Source organism: Bufo gargarizans, chromosome 10 (assembly GCF_014858855.1).
Source record: "Bufo gargarizans isolate SCDJY-AF-19 chromosome 10, ASM1485885v1, whole genome shotgun sequence".
In the NCBI taxonomy this organism is placed as follows: Eukaryota; Metazoa; Chordata; class Amphibia; order Anura; family Bufonidae; genus Bufo; species Bufo gargarizans.
Genome location: NC_058089.1, coordinates 117,738,105 through 117,753,693, shown reverse-complemented (window position 1 = coordinate 117,753,693; position 15,589 = coordinate 117,738,105).

The following is a 15,589-nucleotide window of genomic DNA, read 5'->3' as shown; positions in this document are numbered from 1 at the left end:
GGGAGTACGAATCCTCGCTTCCAGATATTGCGCCACATGAGTGGCGGGAAGCCATTCTGAGGACCTAGGATGGTGTAACTGGTCCGGATTAAATAGGGGGTCAGCCATGGGATCCAGAATTGTGTCCTTGCCGGACTCCAGAGGGTCTATATCGGTCCCCGCTAATTTAGACGGGTCCTCCTCAATAGCAGGATCCACTGCCACATCAGTTAAATTATCTTCCCCAGAATGAAGGGGGTAATCATCATACGCCTCCTCAACGGACTCTGCGTCCGAATCAGAAACCTGCTCCGGTAAGGACTGGGCGGTCTTCCATGCACGTGCCCTTTCTGCCGGGCGTGAATTAGCTCTTTTGCGCGATTTGACTGCGCATTCATTGGATGGGCTAGAGCCCACATTCACATTTGTTCTGGAGGCAGGAGGGGGCATTACAGGGTTAGTTTGAGCCCTTAGGGCCTGGGATATAGTGTGTGATAAGGACACTGACGCTGTCCCCATAGCAGCTACTATTGCTTCAGAAATAGACTGCTGAAGATTAGCAGTCTGCAACTCCTGCACAGGGGCATCATTAACCCTATGAGGAGGGGAAGGTGAAACCTGACTGGATCGTCTCACCTGTACAGAGCTGGCCGGGGACACAGGGACCATAGACATTATGAGATATATACCTGAGGAGTAGGTCACCCCACCAGATAGAGGAATAAAAGAAACGCTGGCACAGAGAGCAGGAAAAACCGACGAGCGATGCGGACAGCGCACTGCGATACAGTGAGCCGACGAGGAGCGCAGGGGTAAGACTCCTCCCCTTCCAAGAGAGAGACCAATGAGAAGACAGGGAGGAGAAAGATGGCGCCCGAGAATCTCGCCCAGAAACGCGAGATCTCGGCGTCTGAGGGGAAAAATCAAAGATGGCGCCTGAGAATCCCGTCCGACGAGATCTGAGACGCCGAAGCCCGGGAAAACGGAGCGGGAAGGCACAGGTAGGAAGAAGAAGAAGGGGAGAGACAAAATGGCCGAGAGATAATTAAGGAGGCTATCGAAAACGGCACCGAACGGCCGGTGACTGACCAGGCGTCACAGGGGTGAGCGGGAGGGACAGCAAAGCGGCACAATTAACCCCTGAAAGCAGGGACAAAAAACAGGATACACAATTAAGGAAATGGCACTGAAAGATAAAAGACTAAAAACCCTGTTCCAAGAAGGAACTGGGGTAAAAGATATACCCAAAAAACAACCTCAAAATAGTACCCCTCAGAAACGAATATGGAGAAAACCAATAAGACAGTTAAAATGGAAAATATTTTTTTTTTTTTTTAAACCACTTATCTGAGCTGGAGCAGCAAAGAAAGAGGAAGTGTCCAGCCAGTGATGTCCCTTATATAGGGGTAGAAGGGGTGGAGCTGTTACCATGGATACTCTTATGGTTTTTTCTTCAATTGTCTTTGCTGCTATTTTCCAGTAAAGAAAGAGTTAAGCAAATATGAGCCTCCGTGTCTTGAAATAAAACCCAAATCGTTAAATTTTATAGGTCAAAAAATCGTTGTGTGTTATAGGCCAAATAGAGGTGAATATACGTTGTTCACAATTGACTACACAGGTGTATCTCAGTTAAATACTGCACACCATTGACATGTGTGTGAGTCACGTGAACTGTTCCTCTGGGTGTCTATATGCAAGCTCAATCTGAGCCGTAATGCAAACGGACACACAGATCACTGCTGGAAATATTGACTGATACTGTCCATGCACACAGTGGACTATGTAGATGTCGCATAGACCAGCACTGCGCATCAGTTGGTAGCTATGAGTCGATACGATCAATGTGCCAGCAGCAAAAGTATCCACAACAGGCTCCGTCAGAGCGACAGTGTTGTAAATGGATACAAGAGTCACTCCAGAGGAAGTGCGCAAAAGGGACGCATGGAAACGCGTCGAGCATTTTATCACTCTTGCCAGCTATGACTGATGTTTGGCTGTATATGAACCATATCAGTGTGACACCATACTGGTCCTGAGTGAAGCACTAATTACTAGGAGTCCTCGGTTGCTGGCTAAGTACACAGCCGGCATCTGAGTGACTCTCTTGTATCCATTTACAACACTGTCGCTCTGACTGAGCCTGTTGTGGATACTTTTGCTGCTGGCACATTGATCCCTTAATAAGAATCAAGCCTAGTATGGCTCATAAGTAGGGACGTAAGTCCAAATATAAGGTTAAACCACTAATATAAATAATAATTCATAGCAAAAATATATGAAAAAAATAAAATAAAAAGAGTTCATTCTATTATACAGTATATTGGAATAATTCATAATGATAACAATGCTAAATGTCAAAATTAACCATCTGAAGGACAACACTATTTATATTATTTTCTTATATTTTTATTTTTTATTTTTCAACTTATTATTTTCCAATTGTTATATATAAAAAGCAAGGTGGCCTTTCATCACAAAAGACGATTCAGTTTGGAAAAATTATTTTGTTTATTTACATATATTACTGTATAATATTGCAAATTATTTAGAATTTGTTTCATGTGAATAAAATAAATAAATAAAAAATGAACAAATTAAAAAATGGTATGAACAGTTTCGTTGTTAGTATTGTTTGTATGTTAACTGTATTTTTTTTAAATCAAAATGGGTGGATTAGTGTTTTTTTTTCTTTTCCAATTGTTATATATAAAAACAAGGTGGCCTTAAGAGCAGGATTTTGTCTTGGCTATTCCAAAACGTTAACTTTATTCTTCCTTGAAAGGGCTATCCAAGACTAATATCGACCACCCACAGTGGCCAGCAAGCAGTGCTGATCATATGTACCTGCTTCCTGACGCTCCCCTTGTGTCATGTGACCAGTTGTTGTTGATGGTTTAATTATTCTATATGTTTATATTTGAGGAAAATCATGTTTTTAATGCTGATTGAAATGATAATTATGTACGAGTGCTGTCTCTCTCTCTCTCTCTCTCTCTGTATATATACAGTCCTGATCAAAAGTTTAAGACCACTTGAAAAATGGCAAAAAAATCCTATTTAGCATGGCTGGATCCTAACAAGGTTCCAAGTAGAGCTTCAACATGCAACAAGAAGAAGTGGGAGTGAGACAAAACATTTTTTGAGCATTCAATTTAATGAAAACAACAAATAAACTGAAACAGGCTGTTTTTCAGCTGATCCAAATTTTAGGACCACATGCCTTTAAAAGGCCAAATCTGTGCAAAGATGTGGATTCATTGTCATTTTCTGTCAGGTAGTCACACATTGTGATGGCAAAGGCAAAAAAACTCTCCCTTTTTGAACGTGGTCGGGTTGTTGAACTGCATAAGCAGGGTCTCTCACAGCGCGCCATCGCTGCTGAGGTGGGACGCAGTAAGACAGTCATTTGGAATTTCTTAAATGATCCTGAGGGTTATGGAACCAAAAAGTCAAGTGGAAGACCCAAAAAAATTTCACCAGCACTGAGCCGGAGGATCCAATTGGCTGTCCGTCAAGACACTGGACGATCCTTAAACCAAATTAAGGCCCTTACTGGTGCTGAATGCAGCCCCATAACCATCAGACGGCATCTGAGACTGAAGGGCTTCAAAAACAAAAAAAAACGTCTTCAAAGACCTCGTCTCCTTGAACGCCACAGAACTGCACTTTTGGACTTTGCAAGAGAGCACCAAACATGGGACATTCAAAGGTGGAAGAAAGTTTTATTCTCTGATGAGAATTTTTTTTACCTTGATGGTCCTGATTGTTTCCAAGGTTACTGGCATGACAAGCAGATCCCACCTGAGGTGTTTTCTACGCGCCACAGTGGAGGGGTCGCCATAATGGTCTGGGGTGCTTTTTCCTTCAGTGGAACAATGGAGCTTCAGGAAGTGCAGGGGCGTCAAACGGCCGCTGGCTATGTCCAGATGTTGCAGAGAGCATTCCTCATGACTGAGGGCCCTCGTCTGTGTGGTAACGACTGGGTTTTTCAATAGGACGACGCTACAGTACACAATGCCCGCAGGACAAGAGACTTCCAGGAGAATAACATCACTCTTTTGGCCCATCCTGCGTGTTCCCCTGATCTAAATCCAATTGAGATCCTTTGGGGATGGATGGCAAGGGAAGTTTACAAAAATGGACAACAGTTCCAGATAGTAGATGGCCTTCGTACGGCCGTCTTCACCACTTGGAGAAATGTTCCCACTCACCTCATGGAAACGCTTGCATCAAGCATGCCGAAACAAATTTTTGAAGTGATAAACAATAACGGCGGAGCTACTCATTACGGAGTTCATGTTTAGAAGTTGGATTTCTGTTTTGGGGGGGTTTAGTTTTTTTTGGGAGGTGTGGTCCTAAACTTTTGATCAGCTGAAAAACAGCCTGTTTCAGTTTATTCGTTGTTTTCATTAAATTGAATGCTCAAAAAATGTTTTGTCTCACTCCCATTTCTTCTTGTTGCATGTTGAAGCTCTACTTGGAACCTTGTTAAGATCCAGCCATGCTAAATATGATTTTTTTGCCATTTTTCAAGTGGTCTTTAAACTTTTGATCAGGACTGTATATATAGTATATATAATAGAAAAAGTAAGGCAGCACCAACATATAAACAATACTGTGGGTGCAAGCTCAAAAGGGAAAGCTTACCCAAAAATCCAGTCCAAAAAATAGAGCAGCACTCCAGGATAATGTGGAAAATAGTTGTTTATTCACCCATTGGTGACGCAACGTTTTGGCTCCAACATGAGAAAGGCTTTCATGTTGGAGTTGCAAATAAACCACTATTTTTCACATTATCCAGGAGTTATATACATAACAAAAAAGTGTGAAACAACTGAAAATATGTCATATTCTAGGTTCTTCAAAGTAGCCACCTTTTGCTTTGATTACTGCTTTGCACACTCTTGGCATTCTCTTGATGAGCTTCAAGAGGTAGTCACCTGAAATGGTTTTCACTTCACAGGTGTGCCCTGTCAGGTTTAATAAGTGGGATTTCTTGCCTTATAAATGGGGTTGGGACCATCAGTTGCGTTGTGGAGAAGTCAGGTGGATACACAGCTGATAGTCCTACTGAATAGACTGTTAGAATTTGTATTATGGCAAGAAAAAAGCAGCTAAGTAAAGAAAAACGAGTGGCCATCATTACTTTAGGAAATAAAGGTCAGTCAGTCCGAAAAATTGGGAAAACTTTGAAAGCATGGAGGAGGAGGTTGCTGCGACACCTTGTGTATTGATGCAGTAATCACGTATATAAATGCTGCTTAATTAAATTGAACCCCCGCCAAAAAAAAAAAAATTGCACCGTGTGGAAACTGAATAAGCGGAAATTGACAATTGAGGCTTGATGCTCAATTTCACGTTAACACTCAAAGGTAGATTGCTGCTACAACTTAATGCAGTAATCATGTATATATGCTGCTCAATTAAATTAAATTAAATCCCACATAAAAAGGATTTCTGTGAAAATAGGGGAAAAAATGAAATTATTTTCTTGCAGGTAGTTGCTTTTGAGGTCTACTCTGCACTGCAGCGGCGGCTGTTCTGCTAAGAGGCACAACCAGCCACAGCTCCTATCTTCTCTCGCCCTGCTCTGCTTGTCTCTATTCTACACACACAATTTTTCTTCTTCTTTGGAATCCTAGCCTTTCCCTTCACTCTCCCTGGCAATATGCTTGATTGATTTCTGACTGCCTAAGATGGTTTTCCTGGCAGACACTGTAACACTCAACCATTCTCATTCACAGCCCAGCACAAAATGACATTCTGCTCATTCAGCTAGCAAACCTGCCTGCTGCAGCACTGATTGGCTCATCCAGGCTCTTTGTCAGCCTAGAGGCCAATTAGGGCAAGCTCTTCGCCCCACTTGCTCTCAGGGTCATGTGAGAATCCTTCTTCAACCTCCCTAGTGCTTTTTTCTCGCCGACATGCGCACTTAAATGGCGCTAAGCACCATTTTAGTGGATTCGTCCGAACGAACCAGAAATTCTTCCTGGTTCGTCTGCCATCCGAGAAATAGCAATCATCGATGTAGCACCCATATCATTTAATTTGTTACACAAAGAGGTTTGAAAAAGAGAAAATTGAGTTCTCCACCCATCAGGCCATATATAAATTAACCAAAGTGGGAAAGAATTTCAATCCCATAGGGGCTCCTCTGATTTGTAAATAATAATTGGTGTCAAAACAAAATAAATAATGTTTCAGAAGATTTTCTCTTTTCAGAAGATACTCCACACAAAGCAGAATATAATACTGCAACTCCATGGAGAAATCACTATGCCTCCCTATGTAATGTTGTATAACAACCAAAGCTAAATCATGGGGAATCACATCACAGGAATTTTTTCCAACAAAAACCAACAAAACCCTGTATTACTGTCTTGCTGTCCCTTAGATATCCAGGGACAAACCCCCTAGAGATGGTAACCATAATAAGAAAACATTCAGCCAAGAGGCTTATTGGATACTATGCACTAGATTTCCTATGGGCCTAATTAAAACCAGATTTACTATATATTTACTGAAATATAGCGCACCTTCTCTGTTTCCAGTTTCTGTCTCCTGCTTTGTTCCTACATCTGAGTTTATAACTTTAAATCTAGATCGGATCTTCAATATGTACCGTGCAGGGGGAGGTTTTCGGTACATGGGTGTAACCCTCTTTTATTTTTTAATAAAATGTACATGTATTGAGAAACATACCGTGAATGAGGACTAAGTCAAGAATACAAAACACTTAGGTCATGAGTGATCCATTACTGGACCGCTGATTTTATTTGAAGATCAAATAAAAGAATATGTGATTTTACAAAACGCCGGATTTGGCTTCTTGAAACTGGATTTTTTATCTTCAGAATAGGTAATCAATTTCAGATTGGCAGGGGTCTAACTACCGACATCCCTGCCAATCAGCTGTTTCGTACAACCGCTGCCTTCTCTGTTCTGTTTACCTGCAAAGTGAGCAGTGGCGAGCAGTGTAATTACAAGTATGGCGTCCCCATTCACTTCTACGGGACGGCTCCATTCTATTCACTTGAACAGACCGAGTAACTACTGCGGCGTGCAGATAAACAGAGCCTCTGTACAAGCACTGCTTTCTCTTCAAAAAGCTGATCAGCGGGGGTGTCAGGTGTCGGTTCCCGCCTATCTGATACTGATGACTTGTCCTGACGATGGGTCCTCAATAGTAAAAAGCAGACAACCCCTTTAAGTCTGGAGCTCTTCTCCGCCTTACCAAGCCAATGAGGAATAAAGCAGAATCAAGAGGCATGAAGCAGCCAACAGAAACCTCATTGGAGTTATAGTACCAGGGATGTAACCAGGGAGGAGAGAACGGAATAAATGGAAGTTTCATCTTGCATGTAGTAATTATGTTGCAGACTTGTTGGCAGAATAAACTGATTAAAGGGCATTCTCCACCAGATCAATTGCTTGTATTTTTTTTGTGGCACTTACTTCTACTGCATACCCTTGAATATAACGGTGAAGCAGAGTTTTTAGCTTTCTTCACCCTTCAACCCATGGTTTGGCACCGGCAGGCGTCATGCAGTGATGTCATCACTTTTGCTGTGAAAGCTGCCATTAGAGATGTTCTCTATTTGCCATGGCAATACAGGCTAGTAGTAATTGTTATGCAGCGTGAGATTTTATTCCATTAATCTAACAGATTCACAGCCATTTCTTCCTTAGTTTTTTGCAGTTTCTCTGAGCATTGCACGGTCAGACCTTGGGGTACATTTGCTAGGACATCAACTCCTGGGTAGATTGTCAGCTGCGTTGAGTCTTTTTTTGCTTTAGATCTTTCTGACTTTAGAATGGTGAACTTCAGATTCTTTAAAAATGGCTTTATAACCCTCCCCAGATTAATGGGTACCAACAATAGCTTCTCTAAGATCATTGCTGATATCTGTCTGCTTGGGATTGCGTTAACACACGCCTGAATGCTTCAGACCTGCAAACTGCCAAAATGTCACCGGAACTGCCTGCCGTATCCGGCAATCCGGACGCAAACGGGTGGCATTTGTCAGACAGATCTGGATGCGGATCCGTCTGACGAATGAATTGAAATACCGGATCCGTCTCTCCGGTGTCATCCGGAAAAACAGATCCGGTATTTATTTTTTTCACAGATTTAAAGGTCTGCGGAAGAACGGATCCGTCAATGCAGCAATTTTACATTTCAATGGAAATTAATGCCGGACCCGGCTTTCCGGCAAGTGTTCAGGATTTTTGACTGGAGAGGAAAATACAGAATGCTGTGGTATTTTCTCCGTCCAAAAAACGTAAGAGGGACTGAACTGATGCATCCTGAACGGAATTGTCACGGACGGTGTACAGGAAACAAGACAAAGCAACATGCATATATGACTCACTGGATCCAAAGCTAAGGAACCATAAGGGAGACCCCTGCACAAGACCTGAGACTTTCCCTGGCTGCTCAGCCTATGCAACGATCCCAGAGGTGGATGGTTGCATATCCACGTACCTCGACTATATAACCCCTGAACACCCTACAATAGTGAGGGGACACGACCACCGGCTCCCCTACACCAGACACGGAGGGAGTCAGGGTCACCTGGGATCCAGCAAACAGAAAATAACAGATAAATGTTCAGCACTTAACTCTGTAGCAGACTGGAAAACAAGATCAGCATGCACACACACTCCAGGAAGTAGTATAAGCCGCCCAGTAATGCATTATGGGGCGGAATTTAAAGGGATGCAATCAGTCCAACCACATGACAGCTGAGAGAGGCTAACGAGATGAGGAACTGAACATCACAACAAAGAGAACTCAAGGAGGAGGTTCTGAAAGGCCTCTGTCAGAGCTTCTCAGCTGTCTGGTTGTGACAGTACCCCTCCCTCTACGAGTGGACTCCGGACACTCAGAGCCCACCCTCTCAGGATGGGACCTATGGAAAGCCCTGATGAGACGAGAGGCCTTAATGTCCGTCACTGGGACCCACATCCTCTCCTCAGGACCATAACCCTCCCAATGAACAAGGTACTGGAGAGAACCGCGGACAAGCCGAGAATCCACAATCCTAGAGACCTGAAATTCAAGATTCCCATCAACCATAATCGGAGGAGGAGGCAAAGGCGAGGGTACAATGGGTTGAACATAAGGTTTCAATAAGGACTTATGAAAAACATTATGGATCTTCCAAGTCTGAGGAAGATCAAGACGGTAGGCAACAGGATTGATGACAGACAGGATTTTGTAAGGCCCAATAAACCTAGGATCCAACTTCCAGGAGGGAACCTTCAATTTGATGTTCTTGGTAGACAACCACACCAGATCATCAACATTCAGGTCCGGACCAAGCACACGTCTCTTATCTGCCACACGCTTATATCTCTCACTCATGCTCTTTAGATTATCCTGAATCTTTTGCCAAATAGATGACAAAGACGAGGAGAATCTGTCCTCATCAGGTAAACCAGAAGACCCCTCTCCCGAGAAAGTCCCAAACTGCGGATGAAACCCATATGCACCAAAAAATGGTGACTTATCAGAGGACTCCTGACGACGGTTATTTAAAGCAAACTCAGCAAGGGACAAAAAAGAACACCAATCCTCTTGATTCTCCGCCACAAAACAGCGCAGATATGTCTCCAGATTTATTGACGCGCTCTGTCTGGCCATTCGACTGCGGGTGGAAAGCAGAAGAGAATGACAACCGAACCCCCAAGCGAGAACAGAAAGCCTTCCAGAATCTGGAAACAAACTGCGTGCCCCTATCAGAGACTATGTCTGAAGGAATACCGTGCAATTTGACAATGTGATCAATAAATGCCTGCGCCAGCGTCTTAGCATTGGGCAAACCAGGAAAAGGGATGAAATGCACCATTTTGCTAAAACGGTCCACCACCACCAGAATCACAGTCTTCCCTGAGGAACGAGGCAGGTCCGTTATGAAGTCCATGGACAGATGTGTCCAAGGACGGGAAGGAATGGGTAAGGGAAGGAGAGGACCTGATGGCCGTGAATGAGGGACTTTGGCACGAGCGCAAGTCTCGCAGGCTTCCACAAAACCCTCAACCGACTTACGAAGCGCAGGCCACCAGAATCTTCGAGCGATGAGATCCAGTGTGGCTCTTGCCCCCGTGTGCCCAGCAAGGACCGTATCGTGGTGTTCCTTAAAAATCTTGTGTCTTAAAGCGATAGGCACAAACAACCTCCCAGGAGGACAAAGATCAGGAGCCTCTGACTGGGCTGCCTGCACCTCTGCCTCCAATTCAGAAAAAAGAGCAGAGACCACCACACCTTCAGCCAAAATGGGACCCGGGTCTTCAAAATTCCCGCCTCCCGGAAAACAACGTGACAGGGCATCTGCCTTCACATTCTTAACTCCAGGGCGGAACGTGACAACAAAATTAAACCTAGAAAAGAACAAAGACCATCTGGCCTGTCTCGGGTCCATGCGAAAATCAGAAGCGGAGAGAAGAAACCCCAGAAATTGAATCTCTGGAACCGCAAACACACATTTTTCCAGTTTCGCATATAATTTATTCTCCCGCAGGATGAGCAAGACTTGACGTAAATGTTCCTTATGAGTTTTGAAATCAGGAGAAAAAATCAAAATGTCATCCAAATACACTAATACAAATTTTCCCATCAAATGATAAAAAATGCTGTTCACGAAATGCTGAAAAACGGCTGGGGTATTCATCAAACCAAAAGGCATAACCAAATTTTCAAAATGGCCCTCAGGGGTATTGAAGGCCGTCTTCCATTCGTCTCCTTCTCTGACCCTGACCAGATTGTATGCCCCTCTTAGATCTAATTTGGAAAAGACTTTAGCCCCAACAACCTGGTTAAACAGGTCCGGGATCAGAGGAAGCGGATAAGGGTCACGAATAGTGATACTGTTCAGCTCCCTGAAATCCAGACAAGGTCTTAAAGAACCATATTTTTTCTTAACAAAGAAAAAACCAGCGGCAACAGGTGACTTCGAGGGTCGTATGTGTCCTTTTCTCAGACTCTCAGAGATATAAGCACGCATAGCGATCCTCTCAGGTTGGGAAAGATTGTATAAACGAGATTTAGGCAGTTTGGCGCCTGGGATGAGATTAACCCCTTAAGGACATAGGACGTACCGGTACGCCCTATTTCCCGAGTCCTTAAGGACCGAGGACGTACCGGTACGTCCTGACTTAAAAATGTAATTCCGGCGCCGCGGGGGTTAATCGGAACGGGATTTCGGCTGAAATCATTCAGCCGGCATCCCGTAACAATGCAGGGGCGGCCCTCCAGATGTTGTAAAACCATAACTCCCAGCATGCCCAGACAACCTACAGCCATCATCAGGGCATGGTGGGAATTGTAGTTTTACAACATCTGGAGGGCCGCAGTTTTAGGATGCCTGCTTAGTGTCTCCAAAGTCTGAGAGCCATACATATTGGGCATCGTCGCGTGTGTAAAAGTCGTCGCTATAAAAATAACTTTTTACCAAACGCCTCGGATGAACGGTGTTAAAAATATAAAATAAAAACGGTGCCAAAACACCTATTTTTGGGCAAAATTTAAATTTAAATCCATTTTGCCGGTAATAAAGCAAGGGTTAACAGCCAAACAAAACTAAACATTTATTGCCCCAATTCTGTAGTTTGCAGAAACACCCCATATGTGGTCGTAAATGGCTATATAGCCGCACGGCAGGGCATAGAACGAAGGGAACTCCATACGGTTTCTGGAAGGCAGATTTTGATGGACAGTTTTTTTTTTTACACCATGTCCCATTAGAAGCCCCCCCTGATGTAGCCTAGACTAGAAACTCTAAAAAAAGTGACCCCATCTAAGAAACTACACCCCTCAAGGTATTCAAAAGTTACTTTACAAACTATGTTAACCCTTTAGGTGTTCCACAAAACTAAATAGCGAATGTAGAAACAATTTTAGAATTTTATTTTTTTGTTACATTGCCTCAAAAAAGAGTAATATAGAGCAACCAAAAATCAAATTTACCCCAAAAATAGTCCCAAAACAACAACCACCTTATCCCGTAGTTTCCTAGATGGGGTCACTTTTATGGAGTTTCTACTCTAGGGGGGCATCAGGGGGCTTGAAAGGGTACATGGTGTAAATAAACCAGTCCAGCAAAATCTGCCTTCCAAAAACCATATGACGTTCCCCTTCCTCTATGTCCTGCCGTTTAGCCAAATAGTAGTTTACCACCACATATGGGGTGTTTCTGCAAACTACAGAATCAGGGCAACCCATTTTGAGTGTTGTTTGGCAGTTAACCCTTGTTTTACTCCTAGAAAAAACTGATTATATTGGAAAATTTTCCAAAAAATAGAAATTTCAAAATTGTTTCTCCATCTGCCATTAACTCTTGTGGAACACCTAAAGGGTTAACAAAGTTTGTAAACCCAGTTTTGAATACCTTGAGGGGTGTACTTTCTTAGATGGAGTCACTTTTTTGAAATTTCTATTCTAGAGGTGCAACAGGGGGCTTCAAATGGGACATGGTATAAACAAAACCAGTCCTGCAAAATCTGCCTTCCAAAACCCATATGGTGTTCCCCTCCTTCTATGTGCTCCCGTTCGGCCAAACAGTAGTTTACGACCACATATGGGGTGTTTTTGCAAACTACAGAATCAGGGCAACCCATTTTGAGTGTTGTTTGGCAGTTAACCCTTGTTTTACTCCTGGAAAAAATTGATTATATTGGAAAATTTTCCAAAAAATAGAAATTTCAAAATTGTTTCTCCATCTGCCATTAACTCTTGTGGAATACCTAAAGGGTTAACAAAGTTTGTAAACCCAGTTTTGAATACCTTGAGGGGTGTACTTTCGTAGATGGAGTCACTTTTTTGAAATTTCTATTCTAGGTGTGCAACAGGGGGCTTCAAATGGGACATGGTATAAACAAAACCAGTCCTGCAAAATCTGCCTTCCAAAACCAATATGGTGTTCCCCTCCTTCTATGTGCTCCTGTTCGGCCAAACAGTAGTTGACGACCACATGTGGGGTGTTTTTGCAAACTACAGAATCAGGGCAACCCATTTTGAGTGTTGTTTGGCAGTTAACCCTTGTTTTACTCCTGGAAAAAACTGATTATATTGGAAAATTTTCCAAAAAATAGAAATTTCAAAATTGTTTCTCCATCTGCCATTAACTCTTGTGGAACACCTAAAGGGTTAACAAAGTTTGTAAACCCAGTTTTGAATACCTTGAGGGGTGTACTTTCTTAGATGGAGTCACTTTTTTGAAATTTCTATTCTAGGGGTGCAACAGGGGGCTTCAAATGGGACATGGTATAAACAAAACCAGTCCTGCAAAATCTGCCTTCCAAAACCCATATGGTGTTCCCCTCCTTCTATGTGCTCCCGTTCGGCCAAACAGTAGTTTACGACCACATATGGGGTGTTTCTGCAAACTACAGAATCAGGGCAACCCATTTTGAGTGTTGTTTGGCAGTTAACCCTTGTTTTACTCCTGGAAAAAATGTATTATATTGGAAATTTTTCCAAAAAATAGAAATTTCAAAATGGTTTCTCCATCTGCCATTAACTCTTGTGGAACACCTAAAGGGTTAACAAAGTTTGTAAACCCAGTTTTGAATACCTTGAGGGGTGTACTTTCTTAGATGGAGTCACTTTTTTGAAATTTCTATTCTAGGGGTGCAACAGGGGGCTTCAAATGGGACATGGTATAAACAAAACCAGTCCTGCAAAATCTGCCTTCCAAAACCCATATGGTGTTCCCCTCCTTCTATGTGCTCCCGTTCGGCCAAACAGTAGTTTACGACCACATATGGGGTGTTTCTGCAAACTACAGAATCAGGGCAACCCATTTTGAGTGTTGTTTGGCAGTTAACCCTTGTTTTACTCCTGGAAAAAATTGATTATATTGGAAAATTTTCCAAAAAATAGAAATTTCAAAATTGTTTCTCCATCTGCCATTAACTCTTGTGGAAGACCTAAAGGGTTAATAAAGTTTGAGAAAACAGTTTTGAATACCTTGAGGGGTGTAGTTTCTAGAATAGGGTCATTTTTGGGAGGTTTCTATTATCTAAGCCTCACAATATGACTTCAAACCTGAACTGGTCCATAAAAAGTGGGATTTTGAAGATTTCTCAAAAATTTCAAAATTTGCTTCTAAACTTCTAAGCCTTGTAACATCCCCAAAAAATAAAATATCATTCCCAAAATGCTACAAACATGAAGTAGACATATGGGGAATGTAAAGTCATCACAATTTTTGGGGGTATTACTATGTATTACAGAAGTAGAGAAACTGAAACTTTGAAATTTGCTAATTTTTCTAAATTTTTGGTTAAAAATGAATTTTTTTTATGCAAAACAAATTAACTTTTTTGACCCAATTTTAGCAGTGTCATGAAGTACAATATGTGACGAAAAAACAATCTCAGAACGGCCTGGGTAAGTCGAAGCGTTTTAAAGTTATGAGCACTTAAAGTGACACTGGTCAGATTTGCAAAAAATGGCCTGGTCCTTAAGGTGAAAATGAGCCTGGTCCTTAAGGGGTTAATAGGGCAATCGTACTCCCTGTGCGGGGGCAAATCCTGAACTCCACTCTCAGAGAAGACATTCGAAAATTCAGAGAGAAAAGATGGTACAGTCTTAGTAGCAACCTCAGAAACAGATGTTGTGAGGCAATTCTCTCTGCAAAAGTCACTCCAACCATTTATTTGCCTCGCTTGCCAATCAATGGTGGGGTTATGTTTAGTGAGCCAGGGTAGCCCCAACACTAGAGGAGTAGGCAAACCGCTAAGGACGAAACATGACACATCCTCAACATGAGCATCACTCACAATTAAACGGATATTGTGAACTATGCCCTTTAATGATTTCTGAGAAAGTGGAGCGGAATCAATAGCAAAAACAGGAATATCCTTTCCCAAAGTGCGCACCTGGAAACCATGAGTTATTGCAAATTGATTATTAATGAGATTGACAGCTGCTCCACTATCCACAAAAATCTCACAAAAAATGTTCTTGCTCTCTAGCGCCACCCTAGCCGGCAGGACAAAACGGGAACTACAAGCAAACGGAAAACCTTCAATCTCCGCCTCAACCCTGCCAATAGTAACAGACGGAACATTTTTAAAAGATTTTTTTCCTGTTTGTTTCTTTATTACTCCCAGAAAACTGCCTGAATCTCCTAGAAGGACAAACATTTGCCAAATGATTTATACCTCCACAACAAAAACAAACCCTCCCATGCGAGCTGAATCTTCTATTGTCAGAAGCAATCAACCCCAGCTGCATGGGCTCCTGCTCAGCAGGGGCTGACAGCGACCGAGACCCCTGCGCACAGAATGAGACCGCTGCACTGTCCTGGGACTGAGTATGACAGGAAGGGGACATCTCTCCTCTCTCTCTAAGACGCCTGTCAATACGAACGGCCTGAGACATAGCAGAGTCCAAAGAAATAGGCCTCTCATGAAAGGCAAATGCATCTTTTAATCCCTCTGAAAGACCATGGCAAAATTGACTTTGGAGTGCAGCATCATTCCAAACCAGTATCAGCTGCCCATCTCCGAAATTCTGAGCAGTATATTTCTGCGGATTGTTTACCCTGGCATAATAGACGTAGTCTAGACTCAGCCAGAGCAATACGATCCGGATCATCATATA